Below are 25,407 nucleotides of genomic sequence, written 5' to 3'. Positions count from 1 at the left end.
ACCATATTGTACCCGTAGTTTTGGAAAAACTTCACCTTGGCCAAAGTTTTCAGAAAGTTTCGGTTTAAGTCTCCCGATACTACGTTTTTTGTGTGGATAAACAATGAAAAACATGTTTGTGTGGGCAGGGCAAAAGTGCACATTTCTCTCAGCAAACATTTCTTTCAATTTTTGCATTTTGAAAGCTCAAAGCATAGTTTAGTGAAGCGAAAAGTAAACAAAATGTATGGAGATGGCCTTTTCTAACATAAATAACATAGAAGTTATCCATCTAACATGTTAACATAGAACAACACAGAAAATCAACACAATAAGAACTACAGCGTAATACAAAAACCCGAACAAGAAAACCCAAAAAGATTTAAAATTAAATTGAGCTAAAATATATTTGATTAGTGACCTACAGAATCTTAGAGATTTTTGACTATACAGTTTTCCCACTGTATGTTTGCTGAAACTTTATACTTACTAGTTCAGGGGATGAGCGGTCAAATTTAGAGTAGCTCTTTTATGTAACTTAGTTTAAGAAGTGTCCTAAATGTTGGTTCGTTTTTTGTCCATACAGTTGAAGACATGGGTCACTCATATCATGAGTTATGCTTGTTTAAAACATCATGAGGATAAATAAATGATAACAATGTTGTTCATCCGTTTAAGCATCCATAAGCTCTCAGATTGCAGTTCCCTATCTGTCTCTGTGATTAGATCCCTATTGAAATGTGATGAGAGATACTTTGTTGACTGAGAGTTAGCTTGGTCATCAAGATGTCCTCGCTGTAAGGGCAAGGGGGTCCAAGACTCGCTGCGGTTTGAGTCTAATTGTTTCCGTCAGTCTGGGAATGTCCCAGCAATGTTGTCCTTGTCCCACAGCCCAGGGTCCCGTAACTGAGCCCGGCACAAGAGAATAGGCCCACTTTGTAGCCACACAGCAGGCTTGGGCAGTACCTATTCTGCTCCCCAAACTGTCATGCATAACAACTTTATTGTGACCCAAATGGGAGCTGAAAGCAAAGAATGGGGCAAGAGAGTGAAAGATGAGGGGGAGAGAAATAAATAGTCTCTTCAGACACGACTGGAAAAGGGCAGAAGGTATGTAAACTGAGCTCAACATTTACAAATCTAGATTTCAGAATAGGCACTGTAACACCAGTAGCTCTGTTTGAATGCAAAGTTATGAGTTTGGCCTGTGCACAAAATCTGAATATTTCATAAAACATTTGTGAACAAAGCATTGTTTCCATAACATGTTCAAGTTTATCATCACTTCCTTCATATCAATAATACAGCTTTTAAGTTCCTGCTAGTGGGGAAACCAATGTAAGTCTTTTTATCTCCATGATGTATATATTTTTTGCTTTAGGTGACAAGGTGACAAATGCAATAACATCATCACTGTTTTGAGTTGCACAACACAATCCCGATATACAATTTCAGGATATACGATACATTTTGGTGATAGACTTTGATCATTAGTTGAGGCAAAATCTAATTGAGGCAATTCATTTGAGGAATTTTTTTGGTGTATGTGTTTACGACATAGTTAATGTGCATGTTAATTTATCGGACAAAACCCTCAGTTTATGTATGTGCATTTTTACAATTCATATCTAGCATTTTCATCTGGCTTTTATATATCTTACAAAACTTCCTAAAATACAAATATACTATTTACTATAATACTATTGTGTCCGGATCAATTATGTATAAAGCATGTTAATTTTTAGCTTGTGGGTAAAACATAGTGGGCTTTGTGCTTTTAAGTGCAAAGTCATGGCGCAAAAGCATTAAGGGCTTGTTCAAATTTACTTTACTTTTTGCGCCCCAGCACTCCTCAAAGGGTTGTGCTGATTCTCTTAATGAGTTATGGGTTTGTGTTGAGCATAACATGCATTAAACCAATCAGAGACGCATCTCCCATTCCCTTAAAGAGTCAGATGACCTGTGCCATGATGCATTTGCTATTTACATGGCGAACTTTGAAAGTGGAAAAACTAAACACTATTTTAGAGTGAAAACAGATAAACAGGCCATCTGCAGCGCGAGAATAAAGAACGAGCCTCCTCCATTTTGCCTCTTTACCTTCTCTTTACTTTATTTTTACTTTTCTTTACTTTTGTGGAGTAAGGCAACAGTGGAAACTTAATCCACTGAAGAGATCCATTAGCCTACATATTTAATTTCACAATTTTATTTGTTAAGCACAAAGATTAGTTTCAAAACTATTTTTTAAATTCAGTTCTAATTTCCAGCAAACAAATAAATGAACAATAATAACAACGTGAGGTCAAACTGAGTTATATAGAAACACACTTCCGATTATTTTGACTTTAGACCAGCTTTTAGTTGGTCAATGGCTCTGTCTATTTTAGTTACCTCAAAATAGCAATGCACCAACAATGCGCCTTAACACCCCAGCAGACACATAACATCATAAGATGATAATATTAGGTTTGATTTAGGTCACCAGCATCTAAGGACAATGTTATTTTGCTGTCCAGTCATGACATGAAGTGATGTTGATATTTTGTTGATTGTAGGTTTTATTTTAGGTTTTGTTGGAAAGTAACCTGTAATGCAACATCTGTCCGATGTTGGACATTGACATCGGCCTGATGTTAGATTCTAATGTCAACCCAGTTTTCATTTCCAAGCAAAATGCAACGTCCCACAACGTTGGGGTACAACATCAATCTGACGTCATGTTGACGTCCTGTGCCTGCTCGGCAAACCTCTTTTTCAGATCAGCACACCCATGACTCCACAAAGTGCAAATGGATTTGCTATTTAAACAACGTGGCGCAAAGCGTGAGAATTACACCTGCTCCCTTATGAAAATAGCAACAAATCACGCCATACAAGCCTTACGCCTTATTGCGCCGGGTGTATGATAAGGGGCCAGTGGTTCCAAAGGTTTACAATAGAAATTTGTTAATATTTTTAGGATGCACACTGTAATCCTTAAATTACAAATCTTTTAATTTGACATAAAATTATTCTTGTTCTAAATATGATAAAGAAACTTTAGGCATATAAAGTATTGTTAACCTCAGTGGATTATTAGTAGGTGTTTTCTTTGTTGTGTAAGCACTATGTCAAGTTCAAGTCTAACGAACTTAAACCTCTCTTAAAGATTTAAAATCACCAATCTTTGGCAGTCAGCAATAGATTTAGGGGTAAACATCATCTAAATCCTCTATGTTTGACCTGTACAGTCAGAATGAACTTTGTGGTGTTATTCAAGGGACTTAGAGCCAAAAGTTCTCACTATAAAGTCATTAACTTTGAGTTAAAGACACAAGAACAAGCTGAGACAAGCATGAGTTTCCATCATAGCTATTGGTAGCTTAACTAGGAGAAGTATTGGCACCCTGTGTTGAGAACAGCCAATCATGCTTTCTGTCATGACTTATTTTTACCATTTCCAACCTATTATGTAGCACTGAAGCACACACTCCAGGATAGATAAGTAGAAAGTATGGAGAAAGGCGAAGTTAATGGTGTATGAGAGCGGGAACAGGAACCGAGGGGAGTGATCTGCTCTGGTCTGGTAAGGCTACAGACTCTGGAGGAGAAGTAGCCCATAGCTGAGAGACTCAACAAAAGGCCGTCTCTATCCATTGTGTTAGTGCTGGATTTCCCACGAGAGGCCCGTCTGCTTGAAAAGGGGAGTGTATCAGTTTCTCCTGACATGGATGTTTATTCATTCTGTGGCCAACTGCACCGCCAGCTCAAAAGGATTCACCTTACCGTTTTGATGTGTATGACATACACACACACACTTTTTGGGGGGAGATAGGTGAAAAAGAAAAACACTGGCACATGGAGAGACTAGTGTGAGCTGTGTGAATAGGCATGTCCGCCCTCACAGTGACAGTGTTTGTGACAGTATCATGGTTGCTTGTCTGGACTTAGCTTTTGGTGTGAAGTGAGCCACCATTTTGTACTGGAGGATTTCTGAATCCTGCTGGAAGTAAAAACCTTTGCTGTTGCTGTAAGGTTCGTTTCGTTCATTGTGTAATTTGTGGTCATTTAGGGAAGAAACAGATTTGTCATTGCATCTGTTCATTACTTGTAGTCTAGACTTGGGCTGGTCTCGAGGGAGGTGACGAGTGGATGAGTGGACTACTAATGTGTGGATTCTGTTGTTGCAGCAACAGGTTCAAATTAAGATATGATTATGATTAAAGTCATAGTGATACTCAGTTATATGTGAGCTAGCTTGTATGAATTGTGAAGTTTTTAAGATTAAAACTAGGGGTGTGAACCTACACTGGTCTCGTGGATCTTTTCGGTTATGATTATCATGTCATTAATTCGTTTCAATTCGATATCTCGGTACATTGACAATGCTTTCTATCCACAATTGTATTTGTTTTCTTCACAACACACAATTTCTTTAATTAATTTTTTTAAAATATATTCATATTTATACAGTATAATATTTGTTTTACAATTTTGTCCTATAAGCAGTCAGATATATAAACTTCCCCTTTTTATGAACTGCTCAAAGAAAACACTCTTTTGTATGTTTCAAACAAAACACAAATACTATCACAGAAAACAACACAAGCATTTTTAACAAATAAACTAATGTAAATATTATTATGTTTGTTTTTTAAGCGTTGTCGAGCGTGTTTTTTAACATCCCTATGATTGGTCATTGCCTTCACACTATCAACAGAAAGGGCTGTGATTGGCTCTAAAACTGTCAGCGCTGTTCACAGGTGAGTGACGCGGACACTGAAGAATGCACAGTAACAGTCTGTATATGCGTAATAAAGCACACTGCGCAGCTATCACAACTGATCCATGATAGATGCCATGGAGAAATATCACTCTACAGACACACTTGCGTCAGGATCCACAATTATCACTGTATTGGCAATAGAGGAGATCAAATGTTACATTACTAACTTGCCAGCAGTTCAAAGGTCTAAAGTGAGAGAGAGAGAGAGAGAGAGAGAGAGAGAGAGAGAGACAGACAGACAGAGAGAGAGAGAAAGAGACAGAGAGAGACAGTGGCAGACAGAGTGTGAGAGAACTTTTATTTTCTCCCTAGCAGTGAAATAGTGTCCCCTGGTTCTGTTGTACTTCAGTGTCAGTAAAAGACTGAATTGCGCAGTTGTCTGCTTTTTAAGTAGTTGGAGCAATTTAATTACTCACCCTCGCCTCGTTCGAATCGTATATGACCTTAACATACGAGATAACTGACGTCAGTACGTAAAAACTGGTGATGATCTAGTAATGAAACAATACTAAATTTTCCACATCTGCATTGTGGTGCATCGAAGAAATCTGTTACACTACACATTTTCTAGCATACAGTATTTTGGCATTTGTCAGAACTTAGATAAAACATTTAAGGATCAGTATTTTCCCCAGAGCTGTTTCTCTTTTAAATTCTGCCCCCCACTGACTCTTTTGCCCCATGCTCTCAAACTTACTAACTTATACTCCCTATAATCACTGCACTATTTAATATTTGCACTTTAAAAAATTGCACATATTCATCACAATATGTTGCACTAATTTATCTTGAATTGTACATATACAATGTACACATACATTTGTAATTGTTCATATCTATCTGCATCTTTCTGATTATTACAGTTTTTTTCCAATTGTTTACACACATTTTCTGAAAGCATGTCTCATATTGTCAGAACTCTACACACAAATCACAAAACACTCACACATTGGGCAAAATCAATAGACATTCATAAGATCAGTTGAACACTGATGTGCTTAACGTAAAACACTATGACCACTTTTTCTCCATTCATCATAATGACTTTCCGTAAGCCTTTTTCTGTTCAGTGTTACACTTACAGTTTTTTTTTTTCAATTGTTTACACACATTTTCTGTAGGCAGATCTCATCAATAGACAATTATAAGAACAGTTGAACACTGATGTGCTTAATGTAAAATACTCTGACCATTCATCATAATGACTTACTGTCAGCCTTTTTTGTTCAGTGTAACACTTACTACAGACAGACAGTACATGGGCCTACAGAAGTGCACTGTAAAATATTTCAGAATATTGTTTTATACAAAACACACAAATACCAAATACATTTTACTGTATTTTACCCAAAAAAACTGTGTACACAGTGTTCGTCCTAACCAACACAAAGTTGCAGATAACGTGGTCTACATGTACCATCAACAGAAGTATTTACTGAATACAGTAACAGTAAAAATTAAAAAAAAAACACTATACTGCATCCTCTTTTCTGTTTTGGTCTGGCCAAGCAGGGGGGGAAATGTCACCTTGCATGGTGAATCCAGCCATGAAAAGCATCAACTGCTATAGCTTGGAGAAGGGGTATGTGTGTGTGGATTTCGGTCATACACTTTACATCTCCAGGCAGAAAAACAATTCCTCAATAGGTTTGAGGAATGGAGAATATGGAAGGAGATAAGCCACTAAAAATTGTGGGTGGGCAGAGAACCAGTTATGATCCAGATGAGCTCTGATTTCTAAATTGAAATTCTGTAAGACAAGTGTTTACTCATGTGATGAGTTAGTATGCAAAGTAAGGCAACTGACTTTACAATTCTGAATGACAGTGTGTTCCTTGTGAAAACAAAAGATTTTCTGCATGAAAATTGTGCAAAATGCAGAGAATTGTGTGTAGCGTTTTTAAAAAAATGTGTTTAAACCTGCAATTTGAGTGTAAAGCAGGAATTGTGCTTATAGTTTAGCAGAATTGGTTCAGGGGGTTGGTGCATCAGTTACATGTTGTAGTAATTGTGTCTGAAGTACAAGTAATTGTGTGTAAACAATTGTAAAAAAAAACTGTAATAGCAAGCAGTACATAAATTCATCTATTGTAAATCTCTGTTCATAGCTAATACAACCTGTATATAATGTTCATAGTACATCCATCTGCATCACCATAGTTTTTTTCTATGATTGCACTTTATATCTTTCACTTGCTGCTATTGCACTCTTGGTCAGACCTAAACTGTATTTCTTTGCATTGTACATGTGTAATGACAATAAAGTTGAATCTAACCTAATGTAATCTAGATTTAAGCAGACACTAGCTGTTGCGTTTCGTATGCTTTTTATATATCCATATAAAACTTATCGTTTTATATTTTAGTTCAGGCAGACATCAGCCTCATGTTTTATAACATTACCATTGCAATGAAGGCAAATTAGTATCTTACAATATTCTTCTTCCTGTTAACCAATGAAGTTTCAGTCCTTACGTTTGGATAACTTAATGTTATGCAATTTTATGCATTCGTTCTTTTTTCCTTTGGCTTGGTACACGGGGAGAACATGCAAACTTCACACAGATATGCCAACTGACCCAGGCGGGGCTCAAACCAGCGACCTTCTTGCTTTGAGGCTCATTTTGGAGTTTCTTGCAACCTGTGAGTAACAGAGACTTAAGGAACATGCAAGCCAATATTTATATGTTACATGCATGTTTCTATAAGTATCATCAACTTAATATGTACATTATAATAGTTACAGTAATGGTAATAACAAGGTACCAAGCTTATACACACTCCCTTAAACCTAACCTTCACCTTATTTTACCCAGAGCTTGTTTACTATACTGTAACTAAACAGATTTTAAACATGTCCGTTTTAGTAGAGCTCATATTTCTCCAGGAGGCCTGTCCAACACAATAGACTGAATGTTTTGGGTAAAACATCTTCCAGTTGAGGTTTTGTTAGTAGGGGTGAAGGGTGAAAGCTATTGAATTATTTTACAGCACTGTTGTTAGAAAGCAAACATCTCACTTTAGCTTTGTGTGGCGGATAACTTACTAGTTGGAGTTGAAAGGGTTCAGCTTTTATGCCCCGATTAACTTTATTCAGGAACAGTGTGAATGTAAAGTATCACTTCGTTTACATTCTGCACACTCCTGGATCTTGTTAGCCGATCCGTTGTCCACCTGAGCATGAGGCCTTGACGTCTGGACAATTCCCTTATTTCTTTACTCATCCAGGTTTAACAACTTCAGCCTCTGTGGCTGATAAGTCAAAACAAACTTGGCAAACTGAAACCGTCTCATTTCTGGAGATCCATTATCGTCTAAAATATCTCAACACTCAGCTTCTACTCTCCCTCTTGACCCTTTGTGAGACAATCGGAACCTGTGGACCCGGTTGCCATGTTCAGTCTTGTTTTCAATGGCACCATTGTTGTGTTGTAACACGACGCCAGAGCTGGTTGTTTGATCCACTCTTCTGAAAAGTTTTCTTTGCCGTCTTCTTTTCTCTTCCTCTTTGTTAAGCGATGGAACAGCTGAGAAGGTCAAGGAACATTGTCTTTTGTTTCCTATACTCTTCCTGTGTCTTCTCATGTTGTGTGGTATGAATACATTTGAAATGTTAGCAATTTTTTACAGCTCTTAAAGACTTTTAAATCAAAAATAAATTCTTTTAGATGCTAATAACAGTATGTTATTGTAATGTAATGCAATGATTGTGAGGTTGCAGGTGAGACGTAACACTCAAATACATCACGCGCTGCATATGCAACATCTATAAGTCATGTAAAACAAACAATTGCAAACTGAAATAAATATTATTTGATTATATGGTTTGGAATTGGATGTTTTATTAGATCTTTTTTGCGTTTAAATGAATAAATTTGCAGGATTACAAAATATGTCAACTTTTTGTTGATGTTGCCTTGGATTTAGCGATCACGGAATTGCGAAAAACTAGGAGTCTGCAATAAGGACTACAGCTTAATCCAACAACCTGTACAAAAACAAAAAGACCCTGTATTATTTTGAGCTGAAACTTATTTGATTCATACAGTATAGAATCTTAGAGATATTTGATTATACAGTTTTCCCACTGGTATGTTCACTGATTATTTTGCATGTAAATTAAGAATTGTGTGCGATCACAAAAATTTGTTGATTTTGTGCTGGATTCAGCGATCGCAGAATCACGAAAACTATAGGGGGTCTGTCTAGTGTCTATGTTATGCTCACTTCAAGACACTATTGCTAAATGCACTTGAGTTCAACATTCTCACTTTTTTCAAGGCTGTTTAAGTTTAATTTTTTTTTTTTGTTGAGCATCAAAGAAGATTGTTTGAAGAATGCTGGAAAGCAGCTGCCATTGACTTTGAGCCATTGAGTATTTATTATCGATAATCGAACTTGGATCACCGTAAACATCGCACTACTATGTGTTGATGCTCTAACCAACAGGCTATTGAGCTACTTCTTTAGTATTTTATGTTCCTATTAGGCGTGTTGTGAATTTTCTTTTGGGATTAATAAAATCTAAACAAGCAAACAAACAAACAATAACCTTTTTTTTTTCAAACATTCTTAATAATATCTTGTTTTTTTTTTTTTGTTACACAAGAAAGAAACCCATAAAAGTTTAAAACCACTTGAGTATGAGTAAATGTGAGGAAAGTTGCACTTTGGGGTGAACTATCCTTTTAAAATCCATGCAAAATCACAATTTACAATGTTTCTTTTGCTAGAGCACATTGCTCTTTTCATTCAGTCAATCCACAAAAAAAAAAAAAAAAAAAAAAAAAAAAAAAAAAATATATATATATATATATATATATATATATATATATATATATATATATATATATATATATATATATATATATACTACTTTGGCAATCTTCAGTCAAATCTGACCATATACCTCCATGTTTGGTGTGGCGGTTCTTTTCAGATGGCATTAGGTTGATGGCTTCAGCCACTATATTCTTAACCACACCATTGGTTTAAACGATGTGCAAAAGTAAAGGCATACCTCCTACTCAATATTCAGTTTCAGAAGTACATCAACAAACTAAAATATGAGTCTCAACAACTTCCGGTTCACGCTGACTTTAAACTGGGTGTCCACCATTAGCATGCTAGTTTGCTGAGGCCGATCCACATGTTTGTCTTTAAGTTGCCTGGTTTTTCAGCAGGTGTGTGTCTGTCAGCCGACTTCTCAGAGGCAAAATCATGGTCTTTAGCGTAAAAGCAGAGCGGCCGCTGTCTCTCAGCCTGAGTGCTAGCAGACTGTCAGAAATCACGTTTTAGTGGCTTGTTCAGGTCACGCTGAGAGAGCAGCCTCTTGTTTCTAACTGTCTCTTTCTTTCTGTTTGACTATCTTTTTTCTTTATTTTTGCTCTCCAGGTTTGGTAAACTAAACCAATGCGTAACATTTAGATTAAATTTGTATCTATAGAATTCAGAATCTACAGTGTTTAACTCTATATTAATGCAAATTTAATCTTTTAGTGGACTTGTACTGATGCAAGTAGACAATCTTTATTGCAAACAAATAAGCTGATTTTGATATTACACTGTTGATTGTTTATCCCTCGCTTTACCAAACCTTAGCTATCGTTGAGAACATCCCGCAGCGTGAGGGAGGACAGACATGCAGACACCATCATCACATTATTCAAGCTCTTATTGTCTGGCGGCTGCTGTGCCTTGCATGGCATGATTTGTGGGGTAGCCATCTGTGCTCAACCCCTTTTGAAGTGTGAGAAAGAACATATGCATTTGCATAAGAATAATTGACACTTCAAATTAGCCCTCCAATCACAAAGGATCATTTTTAGTGTATGGGAAAGTAGAGTCCCCATCTTAGGGAAAGAAATTATGTTAGCCAAGATATTAAACCTTCACCAATGCCATTATTATACTGATTGATTATTTTTATATGAATAATTATTAGTTCTCTTTTATGAGTGGTAGTATATACAGTGATAGTGTATATACATTTGCTTGTGATAGTGCCCAGCATTCTTCTTCTTCTCTTGATTTTTCCTCTTTTTAAAATTTGAATTTGATATTTTTCTACAACATAAATTTGGGTGTACTAGTTTTTGGACCGTTATCGTAAGTTATTTTGTTAGATAAGCTCCAAATTTGGCTTCAGCACTCACTAATCTAATGTATATGCACAAATATAAGGTAGATTTGTGAGGGGTTATACTTATATATGCTCAGCACTGTACAACATTTCTAAATAATAAATGAATTAACCATTTTTTAAGCATTTGTTTATTACTAAATACTGAATTGTTAAATAATAAGTATAAAAACACTAATACTATTATATGTTTGCATAGATAAGCTGTTACACGCAGTATTTGCATATTTAGTGTGTGTGTGTGTGTGTGTGTGTGTGTGTGTGTGTGTGTGCGTGCGTGCGTGCGTGCGTGCGTGCGTGCGTGTGTGTGTGTGTGTACAGTTGAAGTCAGAATTATTAGCCCCCTTTGATTTTTTTTTTCTTTTTTTAAATATAAATATTTCCCAAATAATGTTTAACAGAGCAAGGACATTTTAACAGTATTTCTGATAATATTTTCAATATTAAATTTCACCTATTCAAGTCCTATTATTAGCCCTTTTAAGCAATTTTTTTTTTCATAGTCATCTTTCAATAGTCTATAGAATAAACCATCAGTATACAATAACTTTCCTAATGACCCTAACCTACCAAGTTAACGTGAATAACCTGGTTAAGCCTTTAAATGTCTCTTTAAACTTTAAAAACTATGTAGTAAAATATTATTTACTATTATCATGCCAAAAATAAAATAAATCAGTTATTAGAAATGAGTTATTAAAACTATTATGTTTATAAATGTGTTGAAAAAAAATTCTGTCTGTTAAACAGAAATTGGGGAAAAAGTATATATATATATATATATCCAAGTAAGATGTGGTGTAATGATTTGAAGATGATTTAGAAGCAGATTTAGTATCCAGTTTGTAGGTCATGTATGTTAGAGCATGTGTGTTACTGTATGCTCAGTGAAGTGTATGTGCTGGTGCATGTGTAATGTCGTAACAGAGAGAGAGAAAAGAACTGAACAAGCACACTGTTACATTATTGATAACAGCTAATGAAAAGAATCGTTTCAGGATGAACAGTGGGATAAACTGTACAAGTCCCTGGATACCCACAAAAGCACACACAGATCTTTACACACCAAGAAAAACCTTAATGGATAAATATAAACTGCGCTCTCTGAAATAAATGTACAAAAGCTGCCACTGTGAGCGGTACCTTTTCAAAAAATATGACGGTACCAAAAGTGTACATACAATATTAGCACATAAAAAATATCTCTTTATGGATTTTATTAAAGAAAAAAAAAATGGTACCACTAGCGCCAGCTTTTGTACCTTTATTTATGAGAGCGTATCATCATATATAGATATATAATTAAAGTGTCGAAATGGAAAAGATTTATGAATTTCTGATGATTTTGTAAATACATTTTCACACAGCGCTGAATGCATTTATCTCAGTTTGCGAACGGCCCATGATGGGGCTGCCCCTGCTCCATTGGGTTAGCCGTTGGAAAACAGCGCTGATCTCGCCACTCTTAGATGGCCATGAATTCATTTGCACACATATGAAAGGAGAGGAGCCCCTGGCCAAGAACCAAGATATTTGTGCCGTCTGGTGTCGGATACTGAGATGGGGGGGGTGTTTGTGTGTGCCCGTCGTGCATGCTGGGAGATCATAGGTTTATCCTGGTCTCCATGACAACGCTGCAACATGCCAGGGCCGTACCAACACGTGGATACCCAGGGCAAAACACTTGATTCAGCGGGACAAGGAAGATATGTGCATTAGCTGCATTAAAAAGTAATGCAATGGCTGAACGGGGTAAGAGTTGACGTTCTGGTCAGGGACGATATTTGTTTAGGGATTTTTAGATCCCTTAGACCCCTTCATTCTAAATACATCAGCGCCAAAAAGAAAACAAGACCACAGACATCTCCAGGTTATGATTCACCTTCATCTACACCGAGCAGATATGTGGAGCATATATTTTTAACCTGAGCCAAATGTGCTTTTTGCAGAGGGGTTAAAAGGGCGAATGAAAAATTCTGTAAATTATTTATAATAGCTGAAACTCTTTTAGTGTTCCTCTGTTGGGTTGGGAGCGAGACTGTGCACTGGAATGTGCTTTACTTATACATTGTCAGATATGTGGTGAGGAGCTGCTTTTATCTACACCAACAAAAGAGCTGAAGGTGGAGGGAGAAGTAGGTCACATCATTTACTGGGGGTCAGAAAGGAGCGGAGAGATTTCGACAGGTTTAACTCGACGTATAGAAGCAGTTCATTCACACATGACACTAATTATTGTGTTTTTTTTTCTTTTTTCTTTCCTTCTAGTGATGTTTCGGAGGTGCTGCGTTGTTCTTTGATGTGAGGAAGGAAGGTTAGTAGACTGTTCTGTTATTTATGTCGCATTAAATAAAGGGTCACTTTTGGGGTTAAGAGGTGGTCACTAAGGGACAAAAACAACTCTGAAGTTATAGTTGAAATTGAAGAGTTGAAGAAAAAGGTAAAAAATGACTCAATTACAAGTCTTTGACCAGGAGACAAAGGCTTGGCAAACTATTCCTTACCTTTTGGTGGGATAATGTACGTTTTCAAATCTCTACATTTCTAAGAGCAGAAAAGTGTTTGCTAATAGTGTTCTAAACTAAGAGTAGCCCAGCTACATTTTGGTTAATGAAAAGTATAATTATAAAATTGCTTTAGAATATTCAATATATTTTTTTTTACTTGCATTTCATGTGATCATTATCCATCATCTGAGAACTGTCTTCACTAATGTGCTTTAAAAATATCGGTTTACACTGATTCAATTTACATTTGTCCACAAAATGTATCTCTGCTAAATAGATATGATCTTCAAATGTTGACTAAAGTATAAGACACATACTATTTTATTTAAATAGCATTTCTTAACATAAACTAAAGATATATATTTTATTCATTGTGCAATTGATTTTGCATGTAGGCTATGGGTGGCTTTGTGCTTCACTTATGTTCCAAACATCATCACATGCACACATAGCATGCTCTTCGATCACTGTCATTACAGAATAAAATAAACATCAATTTTAATGTACATTTACTTAAGAGATGTCATTCAAAACTGTAAAGGGTTTACATTTATTTGTGTTTATCCGTCTCTCCAAAAAGAAATTAAACACTGTGCCATTCTAAATATAGATAGATAGATAGATAGATAGATAGATAGATAGATAGATAGATAGATAGATAGATAGATAGATAGATAGATAGATAGATAGATAGATAGATAGATAGATAGATAGATAGATAGATAGATAGATAGATAGATAGATAGATAGATAGATAGAATTTTTCTATGTTTTTGCTTCTCTTGACTTTTCCTCTTTTTTTTACATACCATAACACATTCTTTCAGGGTTTTTTTTTATTTATTTATTTATTATTATTATTATTATTATTATTTACATTTTGTAAGGAGTAACATTTACATATGTAGTTTCAACAGTCCAGTTTCATCTGAAATGTATCTCAGATCACCTCCTAAATGGTTTGAGTAATTAGAATTATTTCCATCTCAAAGGCATTTTGGATATCATTTACACTTGTCCTTTTCACGATCAAATAACTATCCAATCAGAAAAGAATTTATGAAGTGACTGTTTGTAAACAAGTCCATAGTGAACATGTAGCAGCATGAACTTTATTATAATTATAAGTCACTCACTATAGATCAGGGGTTCTCAAACTCGGTCCTGGAGGTCTGTTTTCCTGCAGATTGTAGCTTCAACTTGCCTCAACACACCTGCAAGGATGTTTCTAGGCTGTTTCTATGCACTCTTCTGTGTTCGTGTGTCCTTGTGTTCTCATGTAACGTCATCATCAACTGCCAAAGTTCAGTTCCAAATCTCAATATCATAAGAACAGAGGACTCGTGTGTTCTTAATATCGAAGACGCATCGATGCAGATTTGCTTGAGTAGTCCTAGAAGTCATTGCGGCTAAATAAAGGATGTTGGAAGTGTAGCATTTTATATAAAGGTCACAGATAAAACTTATTCATCTCAGGAGTTTCTCTAAATGTGAAAGTAAACATTCATTCATTCATTCATTTTCTTGTTGGCTTAGTCCCTTTATTAATCTGGGATTGCCACAGCGGAATGAACCGCCAACTTATCCAGCAAGTTTTACACAGCAGATGCCCTTCCAGTCGCAACCCATCTCTGGGAAACATCCACACACACATTTACACACACACACTCATACACTACAATCAATTAAGCCTACCCAATTTACCTGTACCGCATGTCTTTGAACTGTGGGGAAAACCGGAGCACCCGAAGGAAACCCACACGAACGCAGGAAGAACATGCAAACTCCACAAAGAAACGCCAACTGAGCTGAGGCTCGAACCAGCGACCCAGGGACCTTCTTGCTGAAAGGCGACAGCACTTCCTACTGTGCCACTGCTTCACCTGAAAGTAAACATGGACTTGAAAATCTTAATAAATGCACAAACATATTGAGGGCGTTTATTTGCTGAAATTCGTTTTGAAAATAGTTTTAATTGTTTTGTGCAACCTATATTAATATGACTTTTTTGCATAGTATATTGTAAAAAGGGTAAAATCAATTAATCATTACATGAATGCTGTAATGTTTAAATAATGTTTCATTAAAAATGTGTGAGGGTCATGTGACCATCATGAAGAACGCAGCATCTCATTTCTCACAGGACACGTTCTCTGTTCTCACGGGCTACAGAGTTCATTCTTCCGAGGTAACTTGGCAAGAACAGTCTCCACAAGAACATGAGTCTATTCTCAGCGTTCTTAAAGCTAGGAAACAGTGTGTCTGATTGGGGTTGGAGCTAAAATCTGAAGGACACCGGACCTTCAGGACCGAGATTGAGAACCCCTTCACAGGATGCTTTTTGCCCTACACAAATTCTCTACATGAGTTATTGAGTACTTGCGCAGAATATGAGATTGAAGTGAATTTTGTGGCAAACACATTACCAGGTTTGCATTGACTTTACTTGCACAAATACATAAATTCATTTTTGGTGTGAATCATATGCTCTTGAAGGCCACAAAAATGTATATGGCCAACCAGATTTGGCCTGTTGGAGCTTGTTAAGTTTGACCCGACTGATCTCATAAGGAAACTCATTTACTTATTATTAGAAAGCTGTTATCATCCATCCACATAGTTAATCAGCTCTAGATTACATACAGCTGCAGAAGTTAATGAGAATTATTTATATTATTTATTATTTATATATACTACCCCGACACTAAAACTATGCGTCACAGTGATGTAAAAACAGATATGCATCTAGAGTTGTTTCTATTAGTATAGATGATTAACATGTGGATGGATAAAAACAGCCTTCTGAGCCTACTAGTAGGCGCAGAAGGCCCCTACTGGCCCATATCTATCAGCTGATAACCACTGATAATGCCCATTCAATCAAACGATAACATTCAAAGCGGTTGCAGAAAAGTGGCATGAATTCATACGATTTGATTCATATTAAAACATACGAAAAGGAACTGTGGAGCAAATCTTACTAAAATGTGTTAAAAAGATCATACAAATGAATACATATTAGCAACTAAATTAAAAAGAATTACAAATTGGCGTTAGATTGCGTTGGTTTGACACATTTGCATTAAACAAATATGTAAAATCCATAACAATATTTCAGATTATAGAACATATTCAGAATATCAGGCAAGCAGCAGAGTAGTGTTTCATGCACATGGACGCTCACTTTGATGTTATAGGTTATAGGTTCTTCTGCTCCTTTCTTTCAGGATAGCAGCATGGTTGGATCAAGCAAAAGTGGTTAGTTCGCGCAGGGTTCAGTTCGGGAAAGAGTGGCTCAAGCACCTCTTTCGATTCTCAGAGAAATAATGTGCGGTTGGAGAGGAATCTGACACAGATAGGGTGATGAATTCTGCAGAGTCAGTAAAAGCAAAGTGATGCTGAAAAACACATCTCTGCCGATCTCCGGCCGCACTTCAAAGGTACACGCTCCTCCTGAGGCAGTGCGCTGTATGTAGCGAGCACTTTTAATTTATTCCTCTGGGCTGAAGTACTTTTTGTTGTTGTCTTGATTTTTTGCGTTTAATTATTTACTTTCTGAGACAAGAGATTTAGAATGGAGATGGCTGGATGAGACAAATCTAACAAGCCACAGAAGAAAGTGTTAGCAACATGACCATAAGCACTGCCCGTAATGTCTTATTGGTAGGGCCAGACAGAATCTGCAGAGATTTTGTCATATTTTAGCGCAGAATTTTTTTAAATCTGCGGATTTATGTGGAATGATTTTGGAAGTATCATAACTAAAAACTGAATATATGAAATAAAAAGCAGTTTTACTAATAGCATTTAGAATTTTACCTAATGTTTTTCAATGCAAATCTAATTAGATCCAATTATTTGGTAAACAAAGCAAGTCTCTCATTTAATATGTCTATTAAAAGACAGAAAATATTACTTTACAAATTGTATTGTAAATAAATCATCTGAATATTTTTTATATTAATCAATAATATTACTGAAATTAATTAAACTGAATATCTATAAATTTACTATACATTTACACAAGTAAATAAACAGAGTTAATGATGGGATAAAAATCTGTGGAATTCTGCACGATGTCCTGAGCTGATCTCAAACCTTTGTAATCATTGGTGAATATCATTATGTATTCATTTTATCATATCTGCTGTAAGAAGCCCTATCTATTATGTTGCATCAGCTATCACATTGTAATGTGTGCAATGTAAGTATTTTGCAAGGAGGTAGCAAGAGAGATTTATTCAATATTCTGCCAATTTGACACGGCACCTAAAAGCTAAACTCTCAACGCAATGCAGCATATTTTCTTAGGTAATCGGCAAAGACGGTGATGCAAAACACTGGTGCCATGATGAACTTCGCAATGCCTACTCTGGATGAGGAGACTGCACAGAGGGTTGTGTTGACAAAGTTTGGGGATTGAAAGAGTTAGGGAAACTTCAGAATATTATAAACAACAGTTGAACAGAGTTTGTAGAATAATAAAGGAAATTACCAGCAAGTGCCAGATTTACAATAAACGATATGTTTTGTACTGTATACTTCAGAATAGCACTGGACGATATGGCCAGAATTTATATTATGATATACTTCTTAATTTCAGTCGATGTGATATAATTTTGATCTCGATATATTATTTTAAAAGCCTTAGAAAAGCCAAGAACTCCCGTTACGTATATATAAAATTCTAAAAAACATATCGACTAAGTCTATGAAACGTCATATAAAATAATGTTATATTTTAGAGATAAAAACAGTACAAGTTTTTTTAGATTTATCCTTCATACAAACAAGAAATGTATTTTTACCAGATGTTGTATTGGATATACAATTAATTTATAACAGACTAAAATTCTTAGACTGAGATAACTAATAGACTGCTTTAGGCAGGATAAAGAAGTAAACCACATGGATTGAATGAACGAACAAACGGATGAATGAATGAATGAATGAATGAATGAATGAATGAATGAATGAATGAATGAATGAATGAATGAATGAATGAATGAATGAAGACTAAGCAATAACATAAGCACATGCTGAGTGGACGTCTCTTTGACACAGCTGGTGTTGGGGATTGTGCTGATGCTTCATATACAACTTAGCTACAACTTTTATAGGACCTTATTGTTTTACTCAAAGTTGAACAACAGAGATCGGTTCCAATCTGTAATTTAAAAAAAGTGCGATACAGTAACAATATTTCCTGCTTGCTTTTTGGGCGCTGTTGAATGCATTTTTAACAATTCAATACAATTCATCTTTATTTCTATAGCGCTTTTACAATGTAGATTGTGTCAAAGCAGCTCAACATAGAAGTTCTTGTAAATGGAAACTGTGTCAGTTCAGTTTTCAGAGTTGAAGTTCAGTTCAGTGTGGTTTAAATTACACTGCTGAAAGTCCAAATACTGAAGAGCAAATCCATCAATGAACAGCTTCACAAATCCTAAACCAAGCAAGTGGCAAGGAACAAAAACTTATCACCGTTATTCATAAAAAAATGTATTGCGATATATGTAGATAGCCCTACCTCAGAATAGTACAACTTGTGAAATATACCTAAAAAAGTTTACTTTACTAATGCTAAGATACCTTAATATTGTATAAAACTAATCAGGCACTGAGAAATTCCCAACATTGTAGGTTGTTCCCTAATTTTGTATGTTGTCTGAAAAAGAGGACTGAATTTAGATGAATCAAATACTAAAAAGCCCAGCATTATGTAGCTGTTATTGAGCCATGTAATAATCATCATGACCAACTAGGTTCTAGTAAAATCCAGATTTCAGAGTTGAAGTTCAGTTTAGTTCAGTTCAGTGTGGTTTAAACTTCACTGCTGAATGTTCAAACACTCAAGAGCAAATCCATCGATGCACAGCTCCACAAAGCTATGCACCTATAGCATAACATCACAGCATAACATTTATTCTGTCTTGAAAACTTTCAAAAATGCACAAAACAACTCAAATATTGGGGAAGTTGCAAATAAAATAAGTAAAAACATAAAATAAAGTGAATGATTACAGTAAAGCTAACCGTATATGTGCTAGTGCAAGCGTCCTTTTAAGAATTAAATCTCTCGTCATCATCTAATGTTTTTTTTTAAGAAATATAATTCTAAGATACGAGACAGAATGCAATGAGGGGAATAAGTCATTCTCTGAAAAAACAACAACAATAATAACAAGGGGAGGCAGAAACGCAGACCCTCCCAAACCTGTGTTCTTCACAACAATAAAACAACACTCTTATCAGGTTTTAAGGAGAAGTGTAAGCCAAAACCATGTGGGAGACGAGGAGGAACAAAGGTGAAGACCAGAACGTGTCTGACGCTACATTATTGTTTCCCCCCTTTGTTAGCGAACACTGCTTTTTTGAGAACTTGATGAACTTTTTGTCGTTGCCACACTGTGATAATGGAATCAAATCTGATACAAGTTTCATAATGAGACGAGCTTTAGTTTCCTTTTGTTGATGAAATCAAAGACCTGCTGTCGGGGAAAGTCAAACTGGACGTCTGTGGAACGAAACGCGTCTTCCAGATGATGTTTCAGGAAAGCGAGTCGCATCTCAAAGCCTGTGAAACTTAAAGCAAAATTTCATCATGTGCGTTCATTGTGTTGTTTTCATTGCACGCTCGAAATGCAGCAAAGAGAAAAACAACAGTTTCGCAATGGCGCCGCTGTGAAGTAGTGCCTAAGAGTACGAGGAGTTTTCATTTCAGAAGAAAGATCTTGAGAGCTGCAGTCAGAGGGCCATCCCGACTCTATTAGAGCCAAACCATTTCACAATTCAGCTTATGAATGTGCACTTAAAGCCTGACAGGCCAATAGAGACGGCTCATTTTGCTACAATCCTCCATTTTTTATTTCTCGTTGATCTGTTCCCCTCAAACTGTACATTTGGATTAAGAGTGTATCTGTATTAAAGAGGTATAATAATGCGCCGTAAGCCTGCCGGCAGACAGACTGGGATATTAGGAATGTCAGAATCCCTCTCATGTTCTGGACAACTTTTAATAAAATTGGCAAGCTGGGTGGAAAACTTTATGAGGACGCTTTCCTATAGCGTATATAAAGAGAGAAGAGTTTGTTGGAATTTCTCGATAAATGAAACGATCATGGTAGCTTAAGCTGGACTAAATGAGCAGTGAGGGATTTGTGAGGCTTAATGTCAGAATTAGTGCTTTGTCATTTCTCACTCTACTTTGTAAGTGATCTGACAGGAAGCTTTTCTCAAAGAAAGAGTTTTTCCTTTTGATTAACCTTTTAACTTTAGGATTGTGTTGCTTGTAAAATGGATTTATTATTGTTAAAAGGTGTAGTGTGTTTCAGACTTCAGTGTCAAATCTACATATACTCAAATAATATTTCAGTTTTGTGCAGTCAGATTAATGTGAAACCCAATTGAGAAATGTTTCAAATTGATGATAAATAAGACCTTAAGGAGTTTGAATAAGAAAAGTGTATACCATAATAAAACAAAAGTAACTGTAAATGTATGAAGTTAAACTGACTACCTTTTTATTAAAAAGTATGAACTGCACATCAATTAAAAGTATAATCTTCTGCAATGAAAATGAATGAAATATGAAATATTGTATCTCAGCAGCAACTACGTATATTTGGTATTCCAGAACTATAAGTAACTTTTAGTGATATATTTTACATAAATTAAGCTCAATTATTGATTTAAATGAGAAAAGTAACTTTGTTATCTGAATTAATTAAAAGCAACATGGAACTGAAATAACTTTCTAAATTTGCAATGAAACAAAAAAGCACCTTTAATAAAATAATATTATGTCCAGATTTTAATCAAACGTATGAACAAACTGATTAAAAATAACACAAGAATCTTGTAAAGCAAAATTAATAAGTGTTTAAGGTATGAACTAAAATGATGTCTGTTATTAAATAATACAAAACGATGTAAATTTTTTAAAATGTCTAGTAATTAAATATGTACTTAAACCTAAAAAAGTGACTAAAAACCTTTTAAAGTATGAACCTATTTTTTTATTAAAAGTATAAGCTGAAATTAATTAAAAGCATGAACATAAGAAATACGTACAAAAGTTTGTCAAATGAAAACGTGTCAATATTTATATATAATGTTGTAGAAATATATAAAAATTAAAACATATTTATTTATTGTTTGGTTAATAATATTCCAAAATTCACAACATTATCAACAATAGCTGTAATTAACGTATAAAATGGCTGTGATTTTTATCTGTAAAAATAAATGTTACAAACAATATTTTGTACAATATACGAAGAATAACCATAAATCAACTTTCCCAGAATTCCCTGCATTATCCTTCAATATTTATATTTCTGTTTGTTTGTTTGTTTGTTTTGACACTACTATGGTTCCTAATAGTCTCTTTGTGTATTTTTGTTGTTGTTACTGTATATGTAATGTTGACAAATAATGTTTGTGTGAGTGACACTAAGCCACTTACTTCGTGTTAATATTCTCTCAGCTTGTAGAAAAGCTGTTTGAGATGAACTTTTGTTCATAGTGTCATCACCACCAGCTTTATAAGTGGTTTGTGTATGTGCACTACAAAAAGATACAATGTAGATCAGTGTTTCTCAACCACGTTCCTGAAGGACCACCAGCTCTGCACATTTCCCATAGCTGCGTCCCAAGTGGCACACTATACACTATGCACTTATGCACTTACACACTCAACAGCAGAGTACATGAGTGTAGTGTCGTTCCAAATGGAAAACTAATGGGTTTTTTACTAAGCTGAAATTACAAACCATTTTCCAGATGACGTTTGTTGGTTGCCAAATTAGTGAAATAAATGACCAAACTACCAAATAATACCTGCCATGAGTATAACCGCATTCACAATCGGGAGGTGGTATAATCACTCTCGTGGGAGAATTTTGCTTTCACAATCCAAAATAAAACAAGTAAACCATCATCAGTGCCTGGAAGCTCCCTCCTTTCTGCTACATGAGCAAAGCAGCGGCTGTTGAGTGTGTGTCGTGTCAAACATTCCACACTTCTGTTTAACAGTTGAATGAGTGCATCATTCATGTAATTAAAGTGCATTTTGGGAGTTTTCAGTGTGAACTCACTACTTACACTCTTTATACTGCAAAATCGCGTAGAATAGTGCGTAAGTATGCGATTTGGCACACACATAATGTTTCTCAACCACATTTCAGGAGGACCACCAACTCTGCACATTTCCCTGTATCCTTAATCAGACACACCCGATTAAGAGTATTAGATCATTAGCAGAGACTGAAAGACCTGTAATCAGTGTGACAGACAAAGGAGACATCTAAAACATGCAGTGCTGGTGGTCCTCCAGGAACGTGGCTGAGAAACACTGACATAGATGTTAAAATAAAAAAAAATGCATTAACACGATATAAACTAATGAAGTATTGTAATTTGCCGTAAATTTGGAAACTCTATCACTATATTTTGTTTATGTAAACTTCAAGTACAGCTGGCAGGTTATTACACTAAATTTTACATATTTTATGACAGTAGTCTCCAACATCGGGAGAGGAGACGGTGGTTCGTAGACCATCAACCATTTTCTCCGAGGATGACAAGCTGACAAAACATTGCTGTCACGCTGATACAACTTTTATTTATGGAGGAAAATTACAAAACACTTTGCTGTGTTTGGGTGTTCTGTGTTTGAGACAATTAGTCTAACCACAAGCCGCGCACCTCCATTAGAAATAACAAAACACATGATATGTGAATGAGGCTGCCATCATTTGCGATCTCCAGCAGTTGATCTTCTTGCACAGACATGGTGGTTTCACCGGATTTGTTAACAAATGGGTTGCAGATCTATTCCTTGCCAGTTTGTTGGTCCTTCATTTGGCCTTTTCCCCTTAACAAAGTTTCTTACTCATATTGCTGCTTTTGGGTTAAATTTGGGTGCTCAAGTGACCACGTTGTAAGCGAGAGAATACAGTCATTCTTTAAAATAAAAGATTTTTCAAAATAAAAACTGGTTCAGACTCAGATAATAAATAAAACGGAAATAAATAATGATTTCTTGTGCGGCCCAGTACCAATAGATCCAATTGAGCCCGGTGGTTGAGGACCACTGTTTTATTATAATGTAAAAGTGCCTAATCTTAATTTAACATTTTTAAAAAAGCATTGCACAAACATGAAGTTTAAAAGCACAAATAGATGATGGTTCCAGCAACAGTCAACTAGTCTCTCTACATGAATGCAGAGGACATTGAATTAATTCCGAACACAACTGATTCCGAACACTGTGACTCTGTGAAGTCCATTTTACACAATTTAATGCCAATTTAAATGTTTGCCTCAACAAGCGTCCCATATGAGTGTTTGATGCAGGCCTGCAGTAAATGACAGTGTGCTGTTGTTCTGTGTGTTGCAGGTTGAGAAAGAGAAAGCTGTCCAGCACAAGCCACCCTCATTAGTGTCCAGCGCCCGAAGACACAGGTCACAAAACCCAATGAACTGGCCATTTGATTCAGCTCTGCAGACACTCAGCCCTAATGCTGCGGTCCGCTCTGACAGCACATCATACGCAACACTCAAAGCAGCTTGAATAACCCTTGGACCGCATACGGAGTGCATTATTTTTTATGACGAAACCGCTATAGGGTCCAACTTCTCAACCTGCTTGTAGATTACATTCATTCAATAAATTGTGCATTTTTGATTTTCTCAACAAAAAAAACGGAACAGGTCTTGTGATTTATTTGCTGAACTGCGGGTGATGAAATATTTAATATCCTGGGTATTAAAATGATCAGTCTCGGATCCATTGAGAGGCTTGACATGCTGGAATCAGTAGCTCACTAAGGGACTGCAGAACGGGGGAATTATTGCTTCAGTCTGAACATGTCACCTCTACAATATTTCCACCATTATAATGTACAATTATCCTTTTCTTTCCATTTCTCGGATCGACGTTTTCCTCTGGCTTGTCATTGTTCCACATTTTCAGGCGCACAATATGAAAGAACAATAATGTCTAGTTTCAATGTCATTGCCCGGATTTGATTTATGCACGTAGGTATTTCACATGCGTAATGCAAAGTAGATCTCGCTCGCTCACTATCTCTCCCCGGTTTAGCCGCATATCATGTGACTAAGGTAAAAATGAGCTTGATGTTAGCTGTTTTCTCAGAGTTGCATCAGGAAATGGTCAAGATGCGAGAAATGAAGCTGCTTTGGTCTGGAAATGAGAGTTCATGTATTCTGCTCTTTCTGCATGTGTCACAAAGAGTTGATCACATGGGAGTCGGCCAGAACACCTGAACACAAGCCGGGCATTGTGTGTTGCGCTGACCTCAGTGTCATGTGACTCTGAGATGGCCAGGTGTTGTCTGGATCTGGAGCAAAAGAAAAAGACCCAACCGAAAACAAGCTAAAGAAATGAAGAGGGAAAACATGCCTGGAACTACATAAAATGCAGGGAGTGTGAATCACATTATTTAAAAAGGCCATACTAAAGTTTGAGATTCAGCATTTAGATTTAAGAAATTGGATTTAGAATTAATTCAAACTGGAAATACATGTGATATTACAGTTACAATAAACATTTAATGCACTTTAACTCTTAGCACTGTTCAAATGGACTATCCTTTTGTTATGTTCAGGATGAAAACGTCCACTGAGTCAAACTGCTGTAAAAATGCAACGGAAAAATATTTTTTTCAAATTTTCTTGCATAAATCTATTAATCAGCCTCAGTCCTGATCAAAACTACTGAATGTTTTTAAAAATTACAGGATTTTAACTCTTTAATGCCAAATTCACAAATGATGTCAGTGATTTGGTGAAAAAAAAAAACAGACAAATGACGTATTTTTATTATAAAAAGTAATTGTGAACTTGATTTTTTTTACCTTTTATCACAGTCTTGGTCATATGAATGACTAGTAACAACATTGGCATTTTTTCTCCCTAATTTACTGTTGGTGGCTTTTTTTTTTTTTTTTTTGCACCAATGACTTTCATTATAGCCACATTTGATG

General features: G+C 35.8%; 1 long non-coding RNA gene across 4 annotated transcripts in view; it reads left to right on the top strand.

Moving 5' to 3' along the window:
* The window catches only part of si:ch211-202e12.3, a 72,729-nt gene that overhangs the window by 45,172 nt on the left and 2,150 nt on the right, over positions 1–25,407 (top strand). For 3 of the 4 annotated variants that reach the window (XR_012406334.1, XR_012406335.1, XR_012406333.1), the window contains 2 exons: positions 13,158–13,203; positions 23,799–25,323. This is a non-coding gene — a long non-coding RNA (si:ch211-202e12.3). Of the gene's footprint in view, positions 1–13,157; positions 13,204–23,798; positions 25,324–25,407 lie in introns of those variants that run through there. The other variant, XR_012406336.1, reaches the window with a different exon arrangement.

This window comes from Danio rerio, chromosome 5 (assembly GCF_049306965.1).
Source record: "Danio rerio strain Tuebingen ecotype United States chromosome 5, GRCz12tu, whole genome shotgun sequence".
Classification (NCBI taxonomy): Eukaryota; Metazoa; Chordata; class Actinopteri; order Cypriniformes; family Danionidae; genus Danio; species Danio rerio.
The sequence above is the reverse complement of the archived record's forward strand: the minus strand, read 5'-3'. Positions and strand labels throughout refer to the sequence as shown.